Source organism: Rhinolophus sinicus, chromosome 6 (assembly GCF_057876585.1).
Source record: "Rhinolophus sinicus isolate RSI-liver-muscle chromosome 6, RSI-T2T, whole genome shotgun sequence".
In the NCBI taxonomy this organism is placed as follows: domain Eukaryota; kingdom Metazoa; phylum Chordata; class Mammalia; order Chiroptera; family Rhinolophidae; genus Rhinolophus; species Rhinolophus sinicus.
The window spans coordinates 2,844,603-2,863,592 of record NC_142506.1 but is presented as its reverse complement, the minus strand read 5'-3'; the positions used below and the strand labels follow the sequence as shown (position 1 = coordinate 2,863,592).

Here is an 18,990-nt window from a genome sequence, read left to right as displayed (position 1 = left end):
TCAGTATCTGAAACTGGGGTGGAGGTAAAGCTCTCGTTCCCAGAAAAATGCAAATGTGAGCACTGATTCATATCCGGCTTCCAGAGTTCATGGCCCCTTGGAGACCATCCTGGTGTCTCCTCTGTGGCTGTCGTGACCCGTCCAGGCCCTGTCACTTGCCATGACAGTTTCTATACTCCCTTCCATACCTTCCCCTGTTCTGGAATTTTCTTTTCTTTGTAGAATAGTGAGGGGGATCCAACCTTTCCCGTTATGCCCTGCTGTGCTCTTTTCACTTCACATCTGCCCATCCTCACATGTCAGTAATACCTTCTGTCTGTTGTTTTTAATTCTCTGTCAGTGCTGGGGTGTGGATTTTTGCTAAGCTCTGAGGACATTTAAATGGTTCCCTTCCACTTTAAGGCAAATCATGCATCACTAGAATACGGAGAAGTAAGGAATCCGTGTAAACAGCATTGATCAGACAAGCCTCCTGGGAAAAGAAAATACTTAAAACACCACTGACTACAAATCAAATCATGTAACCCACTTCCTAGCAGATGGAGCACACGGTTTCTGGAATGGCCTGGTGAGGGCCAACCCCATCCGGCCCGATCAAGGGTGCAAACTCCCCCACAGGCACCCCCATCCCTCCCTCCCGGTCACTCACGATGTCCTGTGCGCTGGGCCTCTCCTCCTGCCGTCTCCTGTCTGGGGTGCTCCCCTCCCCCTCCACTCCCCCTGCGAGCGCCACCAGACACACTTACATACTAAAGATGTAAAGATCACATTAATAATGTTGTAAAGACTTTGTAGGGTATCCGATGGACACTTGTCTCGTTAGGGAGACCACCTCAGGGACGATGTAGATGCCTGATCACTGCACTGTACACCTGAAGCTGAAGCTGAACAATAATGAATGTCAACCACAATTTTATATATATATATATATATATATATATATATATATATATATATAGTTACAGGAAGCGGAGTACAGCATTAGGAATAGAGACAGTGGAAATGTAATGGCTGTGTGCGATGTCAGAGGGATAGTGGATGGGGGAGGGGGGTTGACACAGTGTGAGGGAGATAAGTGATAAACGTCTAAGGATTACTTTGTTTTGTGCACCTGAAACTAATAAAAATAAATTAAAATAAAATAAATAAAAATAAAGATGTAAAGAGGTGCTCCAGGAAAGGGGCAGCTTTAACTTCCATTCACACTCAGCACATTCTCCTTTCCCGTCCTCGGACACGCGGCCTCACCCAGCCCAACAAGATGGAGTCGGAGAGACCCAGCCTTTCACTCTGTTACCACATTGCAGCCTTTCCCATTCAGCCTCGAGTCTCCTTGCCCAGATCCTCTCCCGGCTACTTCACAGCTGTGTCTCCCACGTCTTGAGTCGTGCCTGGCAGGATGGCATGAAGTCAGTAAATACCTGTCAAGTGAGTGAATGAGCCTGGGGACAGGTGAAGGAATTACTATAGAACCAAGGGCTCAGATTTTGAAAGAGATGACCTGAAATCACATATCAGCTCTACCACTTATAAGCTTAGTTTTCCTTGGAAAGAAGTTTTTCTGAGACTCAGTATCACTGCTTGCAATGGGGAAAACTCTCTCTCTCTCTCTCTCTCTCTCTCTCTCTCTCTCTCTATATATATATATATATATATATACACACACACACACACACACACACACACATTTGATTTACTTATTTAATTAATTAAAAATGTTTGCAATATTCCTCCCGGAACCCGTGTTACTAACCAACATTCTGTAAGTGGTAACCTTGACTCCTTTCCTTCCTGAGACTCAGATAACTTACCTCCAACATGAGGATAATGGACCTATTTGGTTTTGCCTCCAAGATGCGAGGGGTCTGTGTTAACTGGGCAGCGCCGGCCGCACGATGACAATAGTGACGCCAACCACTCTAACGGTCTCTAAGCACCTTCCGTATTCCAGACCTTGTGCCGGCAGCTGTCCTCCGCCACTCACGGAGCCCTCACCCTGTCTGAGGCAGGTATTACCATAGCAGTATTGATGGTGAGAAGGGGAGGCCCACGCAGACAGGTGTGAGGAGTGTCCTGAGGTCAGCGGGAAAGTGCGAGGCAGGGACTCGGGTCACTCACGACGTCCAGGGACGTGCTGAGCCACGCGCACCAGGCAGCTGGTGGGACGGTTGGACGAAGCGACAGGAGGTCGGCACTCCAGGGTTCTGTGGACTTCAGTGTCAATCAGCTCCCATCTGTCATCTATTTGTCATCTGTTTCTCCAGTGCAGCTGTGCTGTCTCTGGGCCGCTGTGTAATCAGCTCATCAGTCAGTTTGGATTCACGACGCCTCTGATCGTGGGCTGACGCCAGGACACGCCATTATCGGGGAGGATTCATGTGGGGCGCAGCCTGTGGCTCTGGGTCCAGAACACCTGACCTTGAGGCAGCTGTACCTCTAGCTGTCTGTAAGACCTTAGGCTATTAACCGCAATTTGCCTCAGTTTCCCCAGGATAAAAGGGGCAATCGCAAGAGTCCCTCCCCTCAGGGTGTTTGCGAAGATGACATGAGTCAACCTAACTAAAGCTTCTGGACCAGTTTCTGGCCCATCGTGAACACTCAACAAACATTCACCATTAAAAACAGGGCTCTGTAGAAATGGGAAGAAAGCAAGTCAGAAAAGTAGCTATTCTGAATTATACAACACCCGTTGAGAAAAGAAAAAGTCACCTCAGGGTCAACTCAGGTTTCCCCGTGTTTCCCCGAAAAGAAGACCGAAACGGAAAATCAGCCCTAGCATGATTTTCAGGATGACGTCCCCTGAACATGAGCCCTAATGCGTCTTTTGGAGCACACCTTCCTATAAGACCCAGTCTTATTTTCAAGCAGTACCATACCCTTGGAATCTCTGAATTTCTCTTACAGCATTCATCTGTTCACCCATTCGTTTAGGGGAAAAGCCTCCCTAACAGCACAGGTAATACTCCTGCCCCCCCCCCCCCGCCCACCTGAGACACGTGCAATTATGAGCCTGCTGCATCACGGTGGAGAAGCTCCTTCAGCAGAATTCCTCCAGGTGTGCAGTCAGGAGAAAGCCCGTGGTGGGCCTCCTGGGGGCTGGGGGGTGGGACAAGTCCCTAACGCACATACAAGTCGCCTTCTAAGAAGGGAGTGACCTGCTAAGAGGTGGCCTTTTTGTCTGCAGAGCACCGGTGGGTCTGCACAGGTGAGGATGGGGAGACACGCTCACCCCTGCTTAACGGAGGAGGGAGACTTTGATAATGGAGTTGGGGCTGGAATCTACTAAGACAGAGGAGGCTGGAAGGTCGACATTCCCGAGGGAGCAGGTGGAGTGACCAAAGGAAACACACACGCAGCTGAAGCGCCCCAGAAGTGCACAGGTACAAAAAGAAGCGGTCCTTCCATGCTGCTCCAGAAGGCACGCTGCGAGGAGCTGGGTACAACGCCTGACATGGTGTATGCTTTTCATACACACTGACATGTTCCAACGTGGAAGTGACCACGGGGAGAGGTGGTGAGCTCTCCAGTAATGGAGGCATGTAAGCAGCGAGGGGATGTGCACTGAGGGAATAATTGGCTTCGGAGTCACCTATGCCAAAAACAAGGAAGTGGGCTCGTGATTATAAGTTGCCATAGAGGGTGTAGGCCTGGAGCCCGTCCCTGCTCCAGCTCTGCTGGGAAATCTCCATCCAGGCTTTTCTGCAGGTGGATTGTTTTAGGGCAACGTGAAGATGCCTCTGCCCAGGTTACTGACGGTATAGTCACCTGGACAGTGCGTGTGGGCAAAACATAACCTCCAGACGGGAAATGTGAGGGGCGGAGTTGTGTCCCCCCAAAAGCCCTACACTGCAGCCCTCCCCCAAGAACCTCAGCATGTGGCTATTTGGAGAGAGGGCCTTTGAAAAGGTGATTAAGTTAAAAGGAGGCCCCAGTCCAATCTCACGCTCGTCCTTGTCAGAAGAGGAGATGAGGACACAGGCACACACGGAGAGAACGTGTGAGGACCCAGGGAGAAGACGGCCGGACACAGGCCGAGGAGAGACCAGAGGTCTCAGAGGAAATGAACCGTCTGGTCCTTTGATCTTGGACTTCTAGCTTCCAGAATTATGAGAAAATTCATTTCTGTGGTTTAAACCACCCAGGCTTTCGTATTTTGTTACGGCAGTGCTAGCAAATGAATCCAGAGCAGCGACATCTGGGCAACCTGTTTTATAGAAGGGGAGCCTAAGGCTTGACGAGATTAAGGGATTTGCCCCACGTAAATGAGAGAAGAAGGTTTCAAACAAGCGTGCCTGACTCTAGGGCTTGCGTTATTAATATTTCTGCTCTTCTGCCTCTCGAATGCACAATATCCTGCTCCACACTGTAGGAAATAACAATAGGGGATAGGTGAACCCCAAGCAAATTATTCTCTCAGCAGGCATCTTATCCCTGCTTAAATATCTCTTTGACCAGTGAGCTCACTACCTCTCCAATAAGCCATTTCCATTTTTGAACATCTGAGTTTGTAAAAACAAATCTTGCTTATATGAAAAACAAGTGTTCGAGTATTCACTCAGTTCTTTATACTTCTCTCCTCGGAGCAGCATGAAGTGTTTCTTTGTATCCCCAGGACGTCCTCCAAGTTCTGTTAGAGGACAGTCATGGCCAAATTGCACCTTCTCTTCTCAAGACAAAACAACGACAATATCTTGACGGCATCTTCATCGACAATTATTTCAAATTTCCTTCTGATTATGCTGCAATCAGGTTAACCGAGAGTTGCCTGGTCCAATTAGCAGAACCATCCTTTAGAAATGGACAAGCACGATCTGAAATAAGTATAACTTGGCATCTTTACCAATTCATGGGCACAGGAAATTATTCGCCACCAGTTTGCCTCCTCTCTGAGCCAGAGACATATTGGAGTGACCTGGGGCACGGACTCAGGCTGCCAACGTGGGAAGCAATGGAGTGAAAACCACCATCTGGTAAATGGAAATGAGAGCACCTGAGAGGGGCCTGGAGAAAGTACCTTGTCTCAAAGCAGAGCCGCGAGACTGGTGCCCAAAAAAACAACAGGAGGAAGACTCCAGGGGGGAGCGCCGTCGCCACCACACACTCCGGCACGCGGTGTGGACCGGGTGCTAGAATTCCTGGGGAAGCTGGCCGGGCTTGGCCTGTTGGAACCGCGAGGAGTGACATGTGGCACCCTCCCCGTCTTTCCCATTCCCTGGCTGTCGTCCCCTCAATTCCAAGATTCAAGTCATTTCAAATCATTGTCAACGCCATGTCAAGACCCCTGCCAGGGAGAGGAAGGAAAGCTGGTGCTCCCTGAGCCAAGTGGGAGCCCAAACAAGAGAGACGAGTGACCACAGCGGTGATGTAAAAGTCACAGAGGAGTTTTGAGTGGATTCAGCAAAAAGACCAGACGGTGCATCCTGGGACCCCAGCATCTACTGAGAACAGCTAAATGTGCTGAGCAGAAAATTTTGGATGATGGTTGTGCCGGCATTTAAGGAGAGCGATATTGCTTGTGGCTATTTGATGCCAAGACCAGTGGAAGACGTGTATTTTAAAATACTTTTAAGAAGTATATAATTTTCTACTTTCCAATACATGCAAATATGCAAAGAAAGCTAATAAAGGGATGCATAGTAAAGAGTCTCAGAGAAGTGGCTTTAATTACATTACCCCATTAAGTGTTTCTTAATGGCTTCTTCTAATGCCTGAACATTTACTATTAACTACATTAAAACATTTTTCTCTCCTAAGAGCAATAAAAATGATGAAATATCTCGACACGCTTAAAATAAATTAACACAACTTATTTGAAAACAAACCAAATAATGAACACTGAAAAGACCACCCCCACACACTAACAACGTGATGAAAGTCGACTGATGGGCATACAGCAGATTTGAATGCATAGAGAGCTGTACTCGGTTCCCACATGGGCCCACTCAATATGATAGAATTATTCGTTCTTTTCAAATCAGCGTACATTTGATTTGAAAAGTCAAATTACAACTCCAACTGCAATATTAGTGTGATACCGTCAAATTTCACAAAGGGTTTCTGATGTTTGTCTGGGGAAAAGTAAACGTAGGAGACTACTTGCCAAGATGTTTTGTAAAAGCCCACTGGGTGCGACCTGCCCTTCCAGCTGGAAACCAACAAATGTGGAGTAATTTAAATGGTGTGGTACGCAACATAACTAGCCACTCGGTGCTAACAGAGCCACGAACAAAAATGCATGGACGGCCCCGATGGTGCGTGACGGTTTTGAAACAGATTCGCAGTGTTCTGTAAAGGGCCAGATAACAAATATTTAGACTTGGGAGGGGCTGTCCAACCTCAGTTGCAACTAATCTCTGCTGTGATAATGTGAAAGCTGCCATAGATTGTATAAAGTGTGTGCCTTCGTTCTGATACAGCTTCACTTACAACAACAGACAGCAGGCTCAATCTGGCCCACGGGCTGGGTTTTCAATGTAAGGTGTTTGTCCCGAATCTAGAAGTCAAAACATACATGTACAAATTGTCACGGAATTCAGAACTTTTCAGATTTCTTATGTGGACTTCTCTGGTAGACTGGAAGAAAAAAAAATTTGTAAAGACCACCATTCTTTGCAGCCTCCCCCATAAGAATGTGGTTGATATTTCCAGCCTCTGACTTGCTTTGGCCAATAGAATGCTGTGAGGTCATGTCATTTGAAGCCTGGGCCCCAAGAAGAGATGCAAGCTTCTTCTCTCACGCTTAGAACCCAGTTTCCATGGCAACAGATCTGGTGTTCTTTGCTAGAGGATAGGATTCTATGTGGAGGAGAACCCTAGAGCCTTAGCTGAATGTCTGCTGGCCCCCAGCCGTTCTGGGAGCTGAATGGACTCACAAGCCCCAGTCAAGATCAGCTCAGCCTGGACAGAGAAGCAGAGCTGCCTAGCTGCGCCCAGCCCAGGCTACGGACCCTCAGATGCACAGTCAATGAATGACATTATATTGAGCCACTGCATTCTGAGATGGTTTGTATGTAGCAAGGTAATTAGCCCCATTCTGCCTTTGAACATGTAAAACAAACTTATTTTATAAGGTAGACTTTCCAGAGGAAAGAACGATTTGCAAATCAACTGTGCTTTTGTTTATACATTTGTTTGTAAGACCTCTTTGCTTAACCAGGTTCTTGTGTTTTGAGATCTGATTCGATTGCATGAATATATTTAAGACAATTGGATTCTTCATACTAAATACTATTGGGATACAGGTATAGTTTTGAAAAACCTAATCTACTAGAACCTATTATCAAGGCATAATTATTTTTTTTCATGATCATATTGACACCGAGTGGCTTGTAATGTTGCATTAATTGCCTCAGGCTAGTGGGGGGAAAATAAAGCCTGTAAATGTGTTTCTGTCTGGACAACTAAAAGGAAATGATAGTATAGTGAGCTATATGACATCAAGGTTTGCAATAATTTGGAATGAGGCATGTGAGAGGAAATTAAGCCTCCATATGGCAGTGAGAAGTAAAAGCATGAACTAATCCCCAGAACTTGTCCTGTAACGGCCACAATCACGCATGTGGACATGTCCCTTAGCTGTTTTATTTGTAATCGGCAAATGCTGGGAAATAGCCCCATGAACCCGTGAATGGATAGACACATTTTAGTGAACTGCTGCTTTGTTACATGCAACACCATGGATGAACCTCAAAATAATTACAGAGTGAAAAAGTCACACAAAAGTACGTGCTGCAGGTTTCCAGTTTTAAAATTCACTCTAATGACAGAAAGCAGATTACTGGTTGCCTGGGAACCTGAGACACTGAGGAAGAATGTAAGGGTGAGATTGCTAACGGAGACACAAGGGAACTTTGGGGGGAGGGACTAGTTCATTACCTTCGTTCCCTGTGTTCATCCATAGTGACCAGAACAGGACAGGCTGCAACATTAATGAGTTAAGACGGATGCCTCCATCAGTTAAAAAGAAAGAAAAAGAAAAAGAAGGAAGAGGAGATGGGGGAGAAAAAAAGGAGGAAGAGAAAAAAGGATGATTAATTTCTCCTCTATTTGAATTTGAAAAAAAAATCAATTCTAAAGGGGCACGTTTGGGGTAAAATAGAAAATGTTCTTGCTGGACACACTGCTTGAGAAGCCCAGCGCTGTGAACGTAGGTCACTTTAGCAAACAGCGTGGTCTGCAGGCTGAATCCTGAAAGTTCAGGCTTCAGTTCATGAACGGGCTGAAAACACGGGCGCCAGTAGAACTGAAATTCTCTGAATCCCAGAAAACCAATTAACACCTTTGCATGCAATAAACTGGAATACATAAGGGATCACGGCTTTAAATTTATTTTAATAAATGGTCCGATAATTTGAAGCTAAAATAAATAATTCATCCTCCTTTCTCCCTCAGTCCTCTAGCTTGGAAGGCATATAACAAGCTGCAATCATGGTGCAGTCTACAGTGGGTCTTTTTACCGAATTCCAGTCTTAAAGGCATGACTGGAATGGTTCCTGAGAAGTAGCATTTCCCTGGACTCTCATATTTGTTGAACAAATGGGTAGGAATAGATTTGTGGTATTGCAGTGGCCCAGAGGTAAGCGTTGAAGCTCTATGATCCTTTACCTCTTCCCTTCCCTCTATGAGGACCTATGTGGATCATTCATTCTGCAAACTTGCCATCTTGTTGGAGCCATCACTCATGGCCTTCTAACTAGGACATCTCCCTTTCCAGGAACTTAGCCCAAATGCATCCAAAAGTGGGACATAAACATCTCAAGCTGTGTTCTTGCAACCCCAGGAAAGCCAAATCAGACAGCATCTTCATACTGGTCACGGAAGCATCCATCCTCGAGAGCGTTCCCTCTTGAAAAGAAACTGGTGATTAAATCCTTCCTGAGTTACACTAAATCCAGGAAAGAAACGCACGTTTCCAACAATACCGTTTTTCAAGAAACCCTTTCTTAACTATCCTAAATATGAAGAAGGGGCAAACAAATCATATTTCATTAACAAAATACATATCCAGCTCCTAGCACACTCCTTCTACAAACACCTGTTGACCACCTACTATGTGCAGGTCACTTTTCCAACACTGATGATACAGCCATGAAAATAGAGGCAAAGATGCCCGTCCTTGCAGCAGACGTTCTAGAGGAGGCAGAGGTGACCTGTAATAATTAAAGTAAGTAAATGTTACAGTAGATGAGAAAGTATGAAGTTTTAGGGGGAGCAGTGAAGTAGGAGATGGAAGGAGGCCCGCAGTCAGACAGGGTGATAAGGAAAGCCCACATGCATTGGTTTCCAGGAGGTGAAGAGACGAGCTACACAAATGTGGCATGAAAAGGGGGCTCCTGGGAGAGGGGCCAGCAGGGCCGGGCTCAGAGGCCGCCACGTTGGAGGCCCAACATGTGGCTGAGACAAAGACCAGAGTCAGACAACCAATGGGGCCAGACCACTGATGGCTTTGATTGTAAGGACTTTGATCTTGCTCTGAGGAAAAGGGGGGTCACTGACAAGTTTGGAGCAGGAATGACATAGTCCAACTCAAGTGGTTTTTGTTTCATTTCAGTTGTGATAAAATGTACGTAATATACTTTTATCATCGTAACCATTTTTAAGAGTACAGTTCAGTGGCGTTAAATACATTCACACTGTGGTGCCACCAATCCCAGAACTTTCTCATCTTGCAAAACTGAAACTCTAGACTTATTAAGCAATTCCCACTTTCCTTCCCCCCAGCCCCTGGCACCCACCGTTGTACTTTCTGTCTCTATCGATTTCACTACTCTGGGGACCTCGCGTTAGTAGAATCATACAACATTTGTGTTTTTGTGCCTGGCTTATTCCACTTAGAATAATGCCCTCAGGGTCCACCCATGTTGTAACACGTGTTAGAATGTTTTTCCTTTTTAAGGCTGCATTATATCCCATTGTATGGATAGGCCACATTTTGTGTCCATCTGTCAGTGGACACCTGGGTGTTTCCCTGTTTACTATTGTGAGTCGTGCTGCTGCGAATGTTGGTGTACAAATACCTCTTCATGACCCTGCTTCCAGTTCTTTGGGGCAAACACCCAGGAGTGGGATTGCTGGTAATTCTACGTTTAATTTTTTTAAGAACCTCCATATTGTTACCCATCGTGTCAACTTAAGTTTCAAAGGGGCTGCTCTTGCTGCAATTTTTAGGGACAGACTACAGGCGGACCCAAATGAGGGCAGGGAGGTCACTGAAGACACCGTCTTACATAGGTTTCCCTGCCAGAATCAAGATGGAAATTTGCAGGCAGGAAGTTCACTGGGGATTACAGTGCAGGGGAGAAAATAGGACTTGGCAGAGGGAAGGTTTGAACAGAGATGCAGGTGCTAAAGAAGCCTCATCTGACCCCGTGGGACTCTGAAGCTGGGCTGCCCCTTCGTGTTATCCAACCTTGAGACAAGGTGGCTGAGTCTTTCTAACCCATGTGGCCAGTCACTGGATGCAGGCTGACCCCAAGTCAGGGCGAGGATGCTCTCTTCAGTGGCGGACAATTCCCAGAGAGGGACTCACTGAGAGCCTTCAGCCAGCAGCCTGACCAGCAACTGAGGGCATATGGGCTCAGTTCTGAGGGGTCCAGGGGCCCGGGCTGTCCACCACAGCTCTATTGCATAACCTATATACCTGGTGATGGGCTTGGCCAAGGGTTTAGTGGTCAAGGCGATGAGAAGTGCTGAATTCCTGAGCTATTTTGAAAGTAGAGCAAAAATTATTTGCTGATAAATTGGACATTTGATAGGAGATAACAATTTAAGGCAGAATGATGCCCAGACAGACAGCCTAGCAACTAGGAAGACCAAGTTGCCATTAACTGAGACAGAGGAGACTATTGTAGGACCCGGTGTCGTCGTGATGCTCAGGGCACGTTTTGGGGCACGTTGAATATGAGGTGCCCAGTAGACATGCAAGGGGCAAAGCTGAATACCTAAGTGGGGGGAGCTTCCAAGGAAAGGTCCACCTGGGGATATAAATGTAGGGCTCGTTACCATATAGATGGTCCTGGAGGCCATGAGACTGGAAAGGATCACCAAGGAAACGTAGCTAGAGAAGAGAAGAAGAGGTCGGAGCCTGAATCATGGGGAAGCCTGACTTTTAGGTGAGGAAGATCCAGCCAAGATGGAGAAGGGGCCGTCAGTTATAGAAGACAAAGCAGGAACACAGAGTGTGTCGTCTATTATCCAACTGCTGTCACCACCTTAGATTCATTCTTTGTCCTTTCCAACTCTTACGTGCCCTGGAAAGCTGTCACCTACTTAATCCATCCATGGGCACCCTTGCCCTCCGGCTTCCCTCTGCATTTAGCTCTTGGGAGTCATTGCCAAGAAATCAGAGGGTGGAGGGGGTGGGGGGGGTATTCTTCCCAAGCCACCCCTCCTCAAAGCACTTCTGGTGGGAACCACATCACTCTGTGACCACACTTGGGGCCTAGCTCCCCATTCTTTGGCCCCAACTCTCAACTAGGTCCTGGTAACTCCATGGGTACCATCTGCCCCTTCAGGTCTAGGGGTGCTAACGGCTCCGCGGGGTGGTTAGTCTCAGGGTGATTTAACATCTCGTTACCCTGCCACACTTCTCTGTATAGTCCATTCATTAAAATGTCTCCTTAAAAAGAGACATTTGAGAAGAGACATTCCCTACTGAGTACTTCACCTGTATCTGCCAAGACCCTGATTCATGTATGTGTTTTCCTGGGGGAAAAGAAGTAAAATTAAAAAGTTTGTAGGAGGACGGAATCGGCTGTGTCCACTGCTGCATGTAGTTCAGCTGTGACATGGACTGGAAAGGGGCCCCGGGGTGTCACAGCCTGGAAAGCATATTGAAATCATCAGCGGTCATTTCTTTAGGGAGTGGTGGCAAAGGGACGCTCCGAGTTTAAGAGAGAAATGGAAAAGAAGAAGTTGGAAAAGCAAGAGGAGAGTATTTTAGGAAGTTTGGCTGTAAACAGAGACAGAAAATGGAGCAGAGCTAGGAAGGGAAAGTGAGGTCAGCACGAGGTTTTAAGATGGGAGATGGAATAGCCTGCTTTCGGGCTTAGGGAAGTGATCAGGGGTGGTGAGGAAATGCGGGCTCAGGAAGGGAGTGGAAACTCACTGCCGCCCCGCCCTTGAGTGCGAGAGAGTGGGTGCTCCCCAGGCCCCATGGGGGGGCTGCCCCAAAATGTCACTTAGGGGATTTACCTACGGGACACGGAGGGAAGGTAGAGGTGTCGGTGCTGATGCTGATAGGTGGGGGCTGTGGGCGTAGAAACGTGGGGGTTTCTCTTCTTATCCCCTCTATTTTTTGAGCTAGAAGCCATGTATCCCCTGAGAGTCCGGCTGAGGGAGAGCTGTGTCATCGTGTGGACAGCGGGAGAGTAACGGGCGGGGAAGCTGTGAGAACTGACCGTGCTTCAAAAGCTCCACCCTAGAGACCCACAGTCCCAAATGTAAGGTGAGCCGGCGGTTCTGGATTTCTCCTGCTGTATTTAGCTACCTGGGTGCTAGAATAGGGGAGGCACAGATAGGGCACAGAATAGGGAAGGATGCTTTCACAGATTTGGGGTGATAAAGTCCGATTTTCATTGGAGCACGAAGCTCCTGCAAATAAGGAGAGGAACAGGGTCTTTTTAGGAAACTACCTGTGAAGCCGATGGGGGGAATGCAATGGGAAAGGCAGTGGGCCTGACGTCGTGTCTCGGCCCCGCCACACACCGACCACGTGATACTGGCTCTGTGATTTAGCCTCCAGGAGCGTCACGTTCTTTATCTGGAGAATGGGGGTGATGATACCATTTACCAGTAATGTTTGGGGGCTCCGGGCAAATCTTGTGCTTAACCAGTCTGACTATAACTTCCCGACCAGTTCCCAAGCTAAGTACTCTGCACATATTATTTCAGTCAATGCTCACAAAAGCCCTGCGTGGTTAGTTGCATTACCCTGAAGTACAAATGTGAAACATGGCACCTAAGAGAGTTGAAATCACTTACTTGCCCGAGGTTGAATGTCAAGTGCGGTATGAAATGGGCCTTCGAGGCTGCTACCATCTGGCTGCCAACCAAGGGTCAGAGGAAACCTTCTGCTTCACTCTTCTGATCGATAAGGCACAGTCTGAAGGGAGAGAGGGAAGCAGGTGACAGCGAAACAGAGAGCAGGGACGTGGCAGGAGAGGACAGAAAGGAGCAGAGGCAACTCGGGGTGCGTCAGAGGAGGTACAAGGGGACTGTTTCCCAAGAACAAGCTACACCAATTTGTCTGCTGCAACCGAGAGCAGAAAGCCCGGCTTCAGGCCGACAGACGTCAGTGTCAGTCTAGCACCTGTGAGTCCCAGCGCGGGGACCTTGGGAAAGTCACTTCACTTTCTGAGCCTCAAGTTGTACCTGTGTGACCTGGGAATACGAGTCGTGCAGCGCAGGCTTGTTGAGAGGATAAACTGGAGCAGCGCCCTGCACAGGCGAGCTGCCTCTCCTGTATCCTCCCACGAGGAAGACAGCATAGCAGGCGTGGGGCTGGGAACCTAGGACAGGCCCCTTGCAAGGTTGGTCCTGGGCTGGAGGTGGGAACTTGGATTCGGGAGGGTTTTCCCGGAACAGGTAACCACGGCTCCCTGTGCCTAAACTGTTTGTATAAACAGTATGGTGTGTGTGTTTTTCGTTTGTTTGTTTTTGTTGTGTTTTTTTATCACAGGGACTTGGCCAACTTGTTCATTATCAATGACAACCTAAGTTGAGAATAATGAAAATTTCCTCATGTATACAAAACCACAGTGGCAGTCCAAAACCCAATAGATGGTAGCACCAATCCCAATGTTATTTCAGTCTGCAGATTGAAACAGGGTGACTATGCAAGTGATGAGTAAAAATCCTCTCCCTGCAGACATTAGTAAGCACTTAAGATGTTCAAGGGTGTCGTACTAAGACACAACTCACAGAACCTGATCTCTAGGAGTCTGCTGGAGGAGACGCGTACAGAACTAATCAGGCACACACTTGACCTTGGGTAATGAAGCTGTGTAAGTGCCGAGCGCATGAAGACCCAGGAGAAAGTGTTTCATTCTGACTGGAAGTAGAGCACAAAATCCAGAGTGGGTGCTTTTTACATTAAACCTTGAAACTAATGATGATGAGTGATAACGATATCAACTGGTTCTGTTCTTACGATTTTGTTTTTTGAGAGAAAAAGGCAAACCCCCGAGAGAAACACAAAACAGCACAACTCTAAGTGTGACCCAGTTCTTGCTAATATAAATAAACCCTAATATAAATGAGACCCATCTATGGATTTTAGACTCACACAGACTAACATTCAAATACTGGCTCTCACATTGATTATCTGTGTTTATTTGAGTGATGTAGTAACTTCTGTGAGTCTCAGTATCCTCGTGTACATTTCTAAAATGTGCTTATCTTTTTGGAGGTAATATTGGTTAATGACATTATATAAATTGCAGGTGTACAACATGGTAATTCTACATCTGTATACAGTTCAGAGCGCTCACCAGCAAAAGTCTAGTTTCCATCCATCACTATACATTTGACCCACTTCACCCTCCCCGTCCCCCTTTCCCTCTGGCAATCGTCAATCTGTTGTCTGCCTCTATGAGTTTGTTTTTGTTTGGTTGGGTTGGGGTGGGTTTGTTTTGTTTTGTTCTAATATATGCTCGTTTACAGAACAGAGATGTTAATAACATAAATCCTGACAAACAAATTTCTTTCCATCCCCTCAGCCATTTACTAACTGTGTAAACTTGGACAATTTCTTCATCTTTAATTTCTCCAAATGTAAAACACGGACAACTTATACTATTTACTTCACAGAAATTTAAGATAATCAAATAACATATGCAAAATGTGCTTTGTCAATTATAGAATGCTACACAAAAGTTAATATGTCCAGTATAACTGTCAGCTCAGAAATTAGAATAGGGTAATCTTGGAAGGCTTCCTGTAGGAGATGGGATATGAACTGATGTAGTTATGTGACTTTTGAAGCACTAGCTATAAATACCACAATTTAAGATTCTGTGATAGAGCAGTCCGTGCTAACACATCCCCACGGGCACTTAATGTAATGGGTTTCTACACTGGGACATGGTCAGCAAATGTTGGTTTAATTTGTTTTTTATAATATAGCTGACTTTACTGAAATCACAGTTCTTTTTTTTTTTTCTTTCAGCACCTCCAGAATCTGTCCACGGCCCTCCACCTCCATCGTCACTAGCGAGCCCAGTTGACACCACCCCTTGTGGCCACCTGCAGCAGCTGCTCACTGTCTGCCTGCTCCCACCCCGTCCCCTGCTGTCCCTTCTCCATCCAGCAGCCAGAGTGAGCTTCTCAAAATGTCAGTCCAGTGGGTCTCTCTTTGAAATCAGGTCTTTTATCCAGGGAGTTGACCGGGGAACATCTCATCCAGGATCAGTCTCTATAGTTAAGGAAGGAATGGTCAAAATGGACAGGAGCTGGATCTAGGCCGGCAGTTGAAACCTCAGTTTTTCAGGATCGTACTGGCGGATGAGGGGAGGCTGTGTAGGAGTGAAGGATAGTTACAGAGGCTACAGATGGGATAGGTGTCTGACGTAGAGACAGAAAGGAGTCCTGCGTGGAGACTTCGGGTTTCTGCCAGGGGAAACAGAGACGGTCGGGCAAAGGAGTGTCAGCACCCCAGCGAGCGCCCCAAGAGCCTGCTTGCTAGAAATAAATCACTCGAACATCCAGCTGCCGATCTAGAAGTTTCTGGCCATCGCTTCAGTATGCCACGAGAAGTGCTGTGTAAACACCCTGTCTTTTGGCAAAAAACATAATCTGAAAAAAATATCAACCTCTTTCCATGATGAAAATGGAGAGAAAATATATATTGGTCCAATGAAGTAAGCCACAAACAGAGAAAGGCAAGGTTATCCACAAAGTATTCCACCGAAAATAGCCTACTTTCACTGAGCAGAAAATTCCAGGATGCATGTGGAATATTCAGAAGGTGCAGTAAGGCGTAGCTCCCCACAGAGTCCCAGAAAACCATGCAGCTAAAAAAGTGGAAACTAGGTAAAATGGAAAAAGGAAACAGATGAGATGAAATAGAAAAACCAGCAACATGTGTAGGAAAAACCATACCAGAGTCTATAAAATAATTTTTAAATGAACCTGAGAATGGATAGAATAAAATAAATAATAGGGATAACAAATTTGCAAAACCACATTGCAGAGGAAAAATAAAAAGATGGAAATACAAACATCCAGGTTAGTATAAATCAGTATCTTATAACAAAGATATAATGATGGGCTTAAAGGAGGTCGAAACTATAAAAACATTGCCTTAATTAGAAAATCTGAATACAAATGTTTTTATAATACAAACACATAATAAGGTAACACTAGAAAACACAGGCAGCCTGAAAAGAACAGTAACCGTGGAGCAAACTGAAAAAAAAAAATTCTAGCTACAGAATTACTCCTGAAAATGTTGTCAGCCAAGACAGTTTATGAGTGAATTTAAAAAAAAAAAAATCTTATCCTTTTTAAACAGTGCTAGAACATAGAATTATGGGAATGCTCTCAATTTTATAAATCCAGTATATAACCTTGTGTCCAAACCCTGATGAAGATGGCATAAAAAAATCAAACTCTCACTTTGAAGTATTGCTATAAGATTCCATAACAAATTAAAGACAAATAAAACCCAGCAGTAAATCAAAACTAAAATAATCACGTATTATTTCAGAATGAAGGGAAGAATTCTTCATTGAAAACATTAATACTTTTATCATTTCTGCAAGAGAATGTTTGCATCTTTTTTATGGTAAAACTCAACATTATTGTCCATTATGACCATCTGTGTTTCTTCACCTCTAATTCTGTTCTCAACTCCATGGGACATCTGTCCCCAGCACCTCAATGAAACCTCTCCTCCATCTTGCAAAGGCCTGTGGCTACCTGTGTGCTTTCCTCAGACTCAGTTTCTCATCAGCGTTTGACACTGTTGGACAGGCATCCTTCTTGAATTTATTTTCTGGGACCCCACCCTCTCGATATCTCTTCCTGCCTTTCTGGCCGCCCTCTCTGGCTTAAAGGTTGGTGCCCCAGGGCTCATCCCGCAGAGCTTGTCTTTATATACGTGCGATGGGACCTCAGCCAGCCTATTACCGTTGCTCGGCTGACAGCTTCCATATTTATATTTACATACCTGACTCACTTATGGAGCACCGGTTTCTCTATGTCACTGTCTGCTCAACATCTATTTAGATGTCTGGTGGTGAAACAGGACCACGATCACTCATCTTTAAGCCGGGAGCATGTGAACATTTCCAGAACGTGCCTCAGAATGTGTGTCTTATTCCACATCCGTTCCTCCACGCTCTTTCCTTCTCCTACACCAGGATTAAGCTCTTAGGAAGGTGAGCTATTCCATTCCTAAGTGTTTCCATTTACTTAGAATCAAACTCAAACTTGGGCAGTTGTCCTTCCTCTGTCTTTGCCCCAAACTCTGCCACCACAGGACGTCCTTCCTCGTTTCCTGTGAGGCCTCTGCTGCTCTGCGGGAACATGCTTCTACGGTATGAGCGGATAGTCCTGTCCCTCCCTCTGTCCCCCATATTCCCTCCCCATCCTGATTATAAACATCTGTGAGAGAAGGGCCTGGACCCCACAATAAAGAATCTGTGTGCAGAAGGAAACCTGGATGAGCTGCTTGCACTCAACCCCGAGACACTAACGTCCTGCGTGTTCAGAGTCACAGAAACACATGAGAAAGCTGACATGCTCAGTCCTGGAGAACAGCAGAGCGTACGGGGCGCTGAGAAGAGAGGGGACTTCCGAGCAGTATGGCTGACTGGGTTTGGAGAGTCAGGGAATCTAACATCCAGCTGGACCATGATTACACTGTGTCAATGTAGAAAGCCTCCCATCTTCTTCCCAAACTTACAGGAAAGTTGGCTGCATGTATGAAAACTGTGCGATTGTGTATGTGTGCGTGTGCACGTGGCAACTGAGAGATGGGGCTCAGTTCCATGTCTGGACCAACATGGGGGAAAAAAACGCAGGCAGTGGCATAAACTAAACAAATTCAGCAGAAACGGGAGCCTTGAGCCAGAGGTGACAACGACAATATGAGTCTATCTACCCCTCCCTCGTCCTGGCAACATGTAGAATTTTAAGTACCGGTTTTCAGAATGTGCAAAATAGAGTTAGAGGCCATCGCATGTGGATCTGAGGGGCAGGGAGGCTCCAGTTGTCATCTGGACCATGCACACATGTCACCCTCCTGTCGGCACTAAAAACGTGCACGTAAACGTGCTGCCTGAAGATGGGGCAGCATTGTTAGCACAAACGGCGCAGAAGCTGCTACCTCCTCCCACCTGATCAGGTGTTTGTAGCTTTGATGGTTCCGTAAAGAACCTTTTGCTGACTCAGACACAGCCTTAACGCTTGCTGGAAAATATTCAACGTGAAGAAGGAGGTAGGCAGACAGGACTGACCTGTGCGTCCTCAAAGGTATAAACCAAAGCTAAGCGAACGTGCTCAGAGGGGAGTGTGCTTGCTTGAAGCTCCGCAATGCAGTCACACACGTAACCCGTCAGATGCTTCGCCCGCAGACACACGCAAAGATACCTCTCCTCCAGCGTCACGGCTGACTGGCTCCTACCTGGCTCTTCCTCAGAGGCAGAGACAATCAGGGCCACGAGTCGCTGCACTGATCCGCAGGTGCCCAGCCTTGGCCCAGTATAATCCAGAAGGAAGATGCTCCTGGTTCGTCCCACAGCAGTAAAGAGGTATGTGGCACTTTTTCTAGGGTGAGTTCGTGAACTTAATTGTCAGAACTTCGTACACGTGTACCACCTCTTGTATACGTTGTATCCACTCATCCATTGCCGGATCGCTACTTTTAACACTAATAGTAAGACTTCACGAAAAAGCCTTACTCAGGACAAAGGTCAAAATGAACAGGATGCAGACTTGGCAGAGCTGGTCTGCACAGGACAAACAGGCTTGTCCCAGAGCTACGAGCGT

General features: G+C 46.4%; 1 long non-coding RNA gene across 1 annotated transcript; it reads left to right on the top strand.

The window, feature by feature from the left end:
- Positions 1-6,733: 6,733 nt before the first annotated feature.
- On the top strand, positions 6,734-18,528 carry LOC141567876 (uncharacterized). The gene is made up of 3 exons (XR_012490817.2): positions 6,734-7,018; positions 12,305-12,445; positions 15,167-18,528. It is a non-coding gene; the product is annotated as an uncharacterized LOC141567876 (long non-coding RNA).
- The last annotated feature ends 462 nt before the right edge of the window (positions 18,529-18,990 follow it).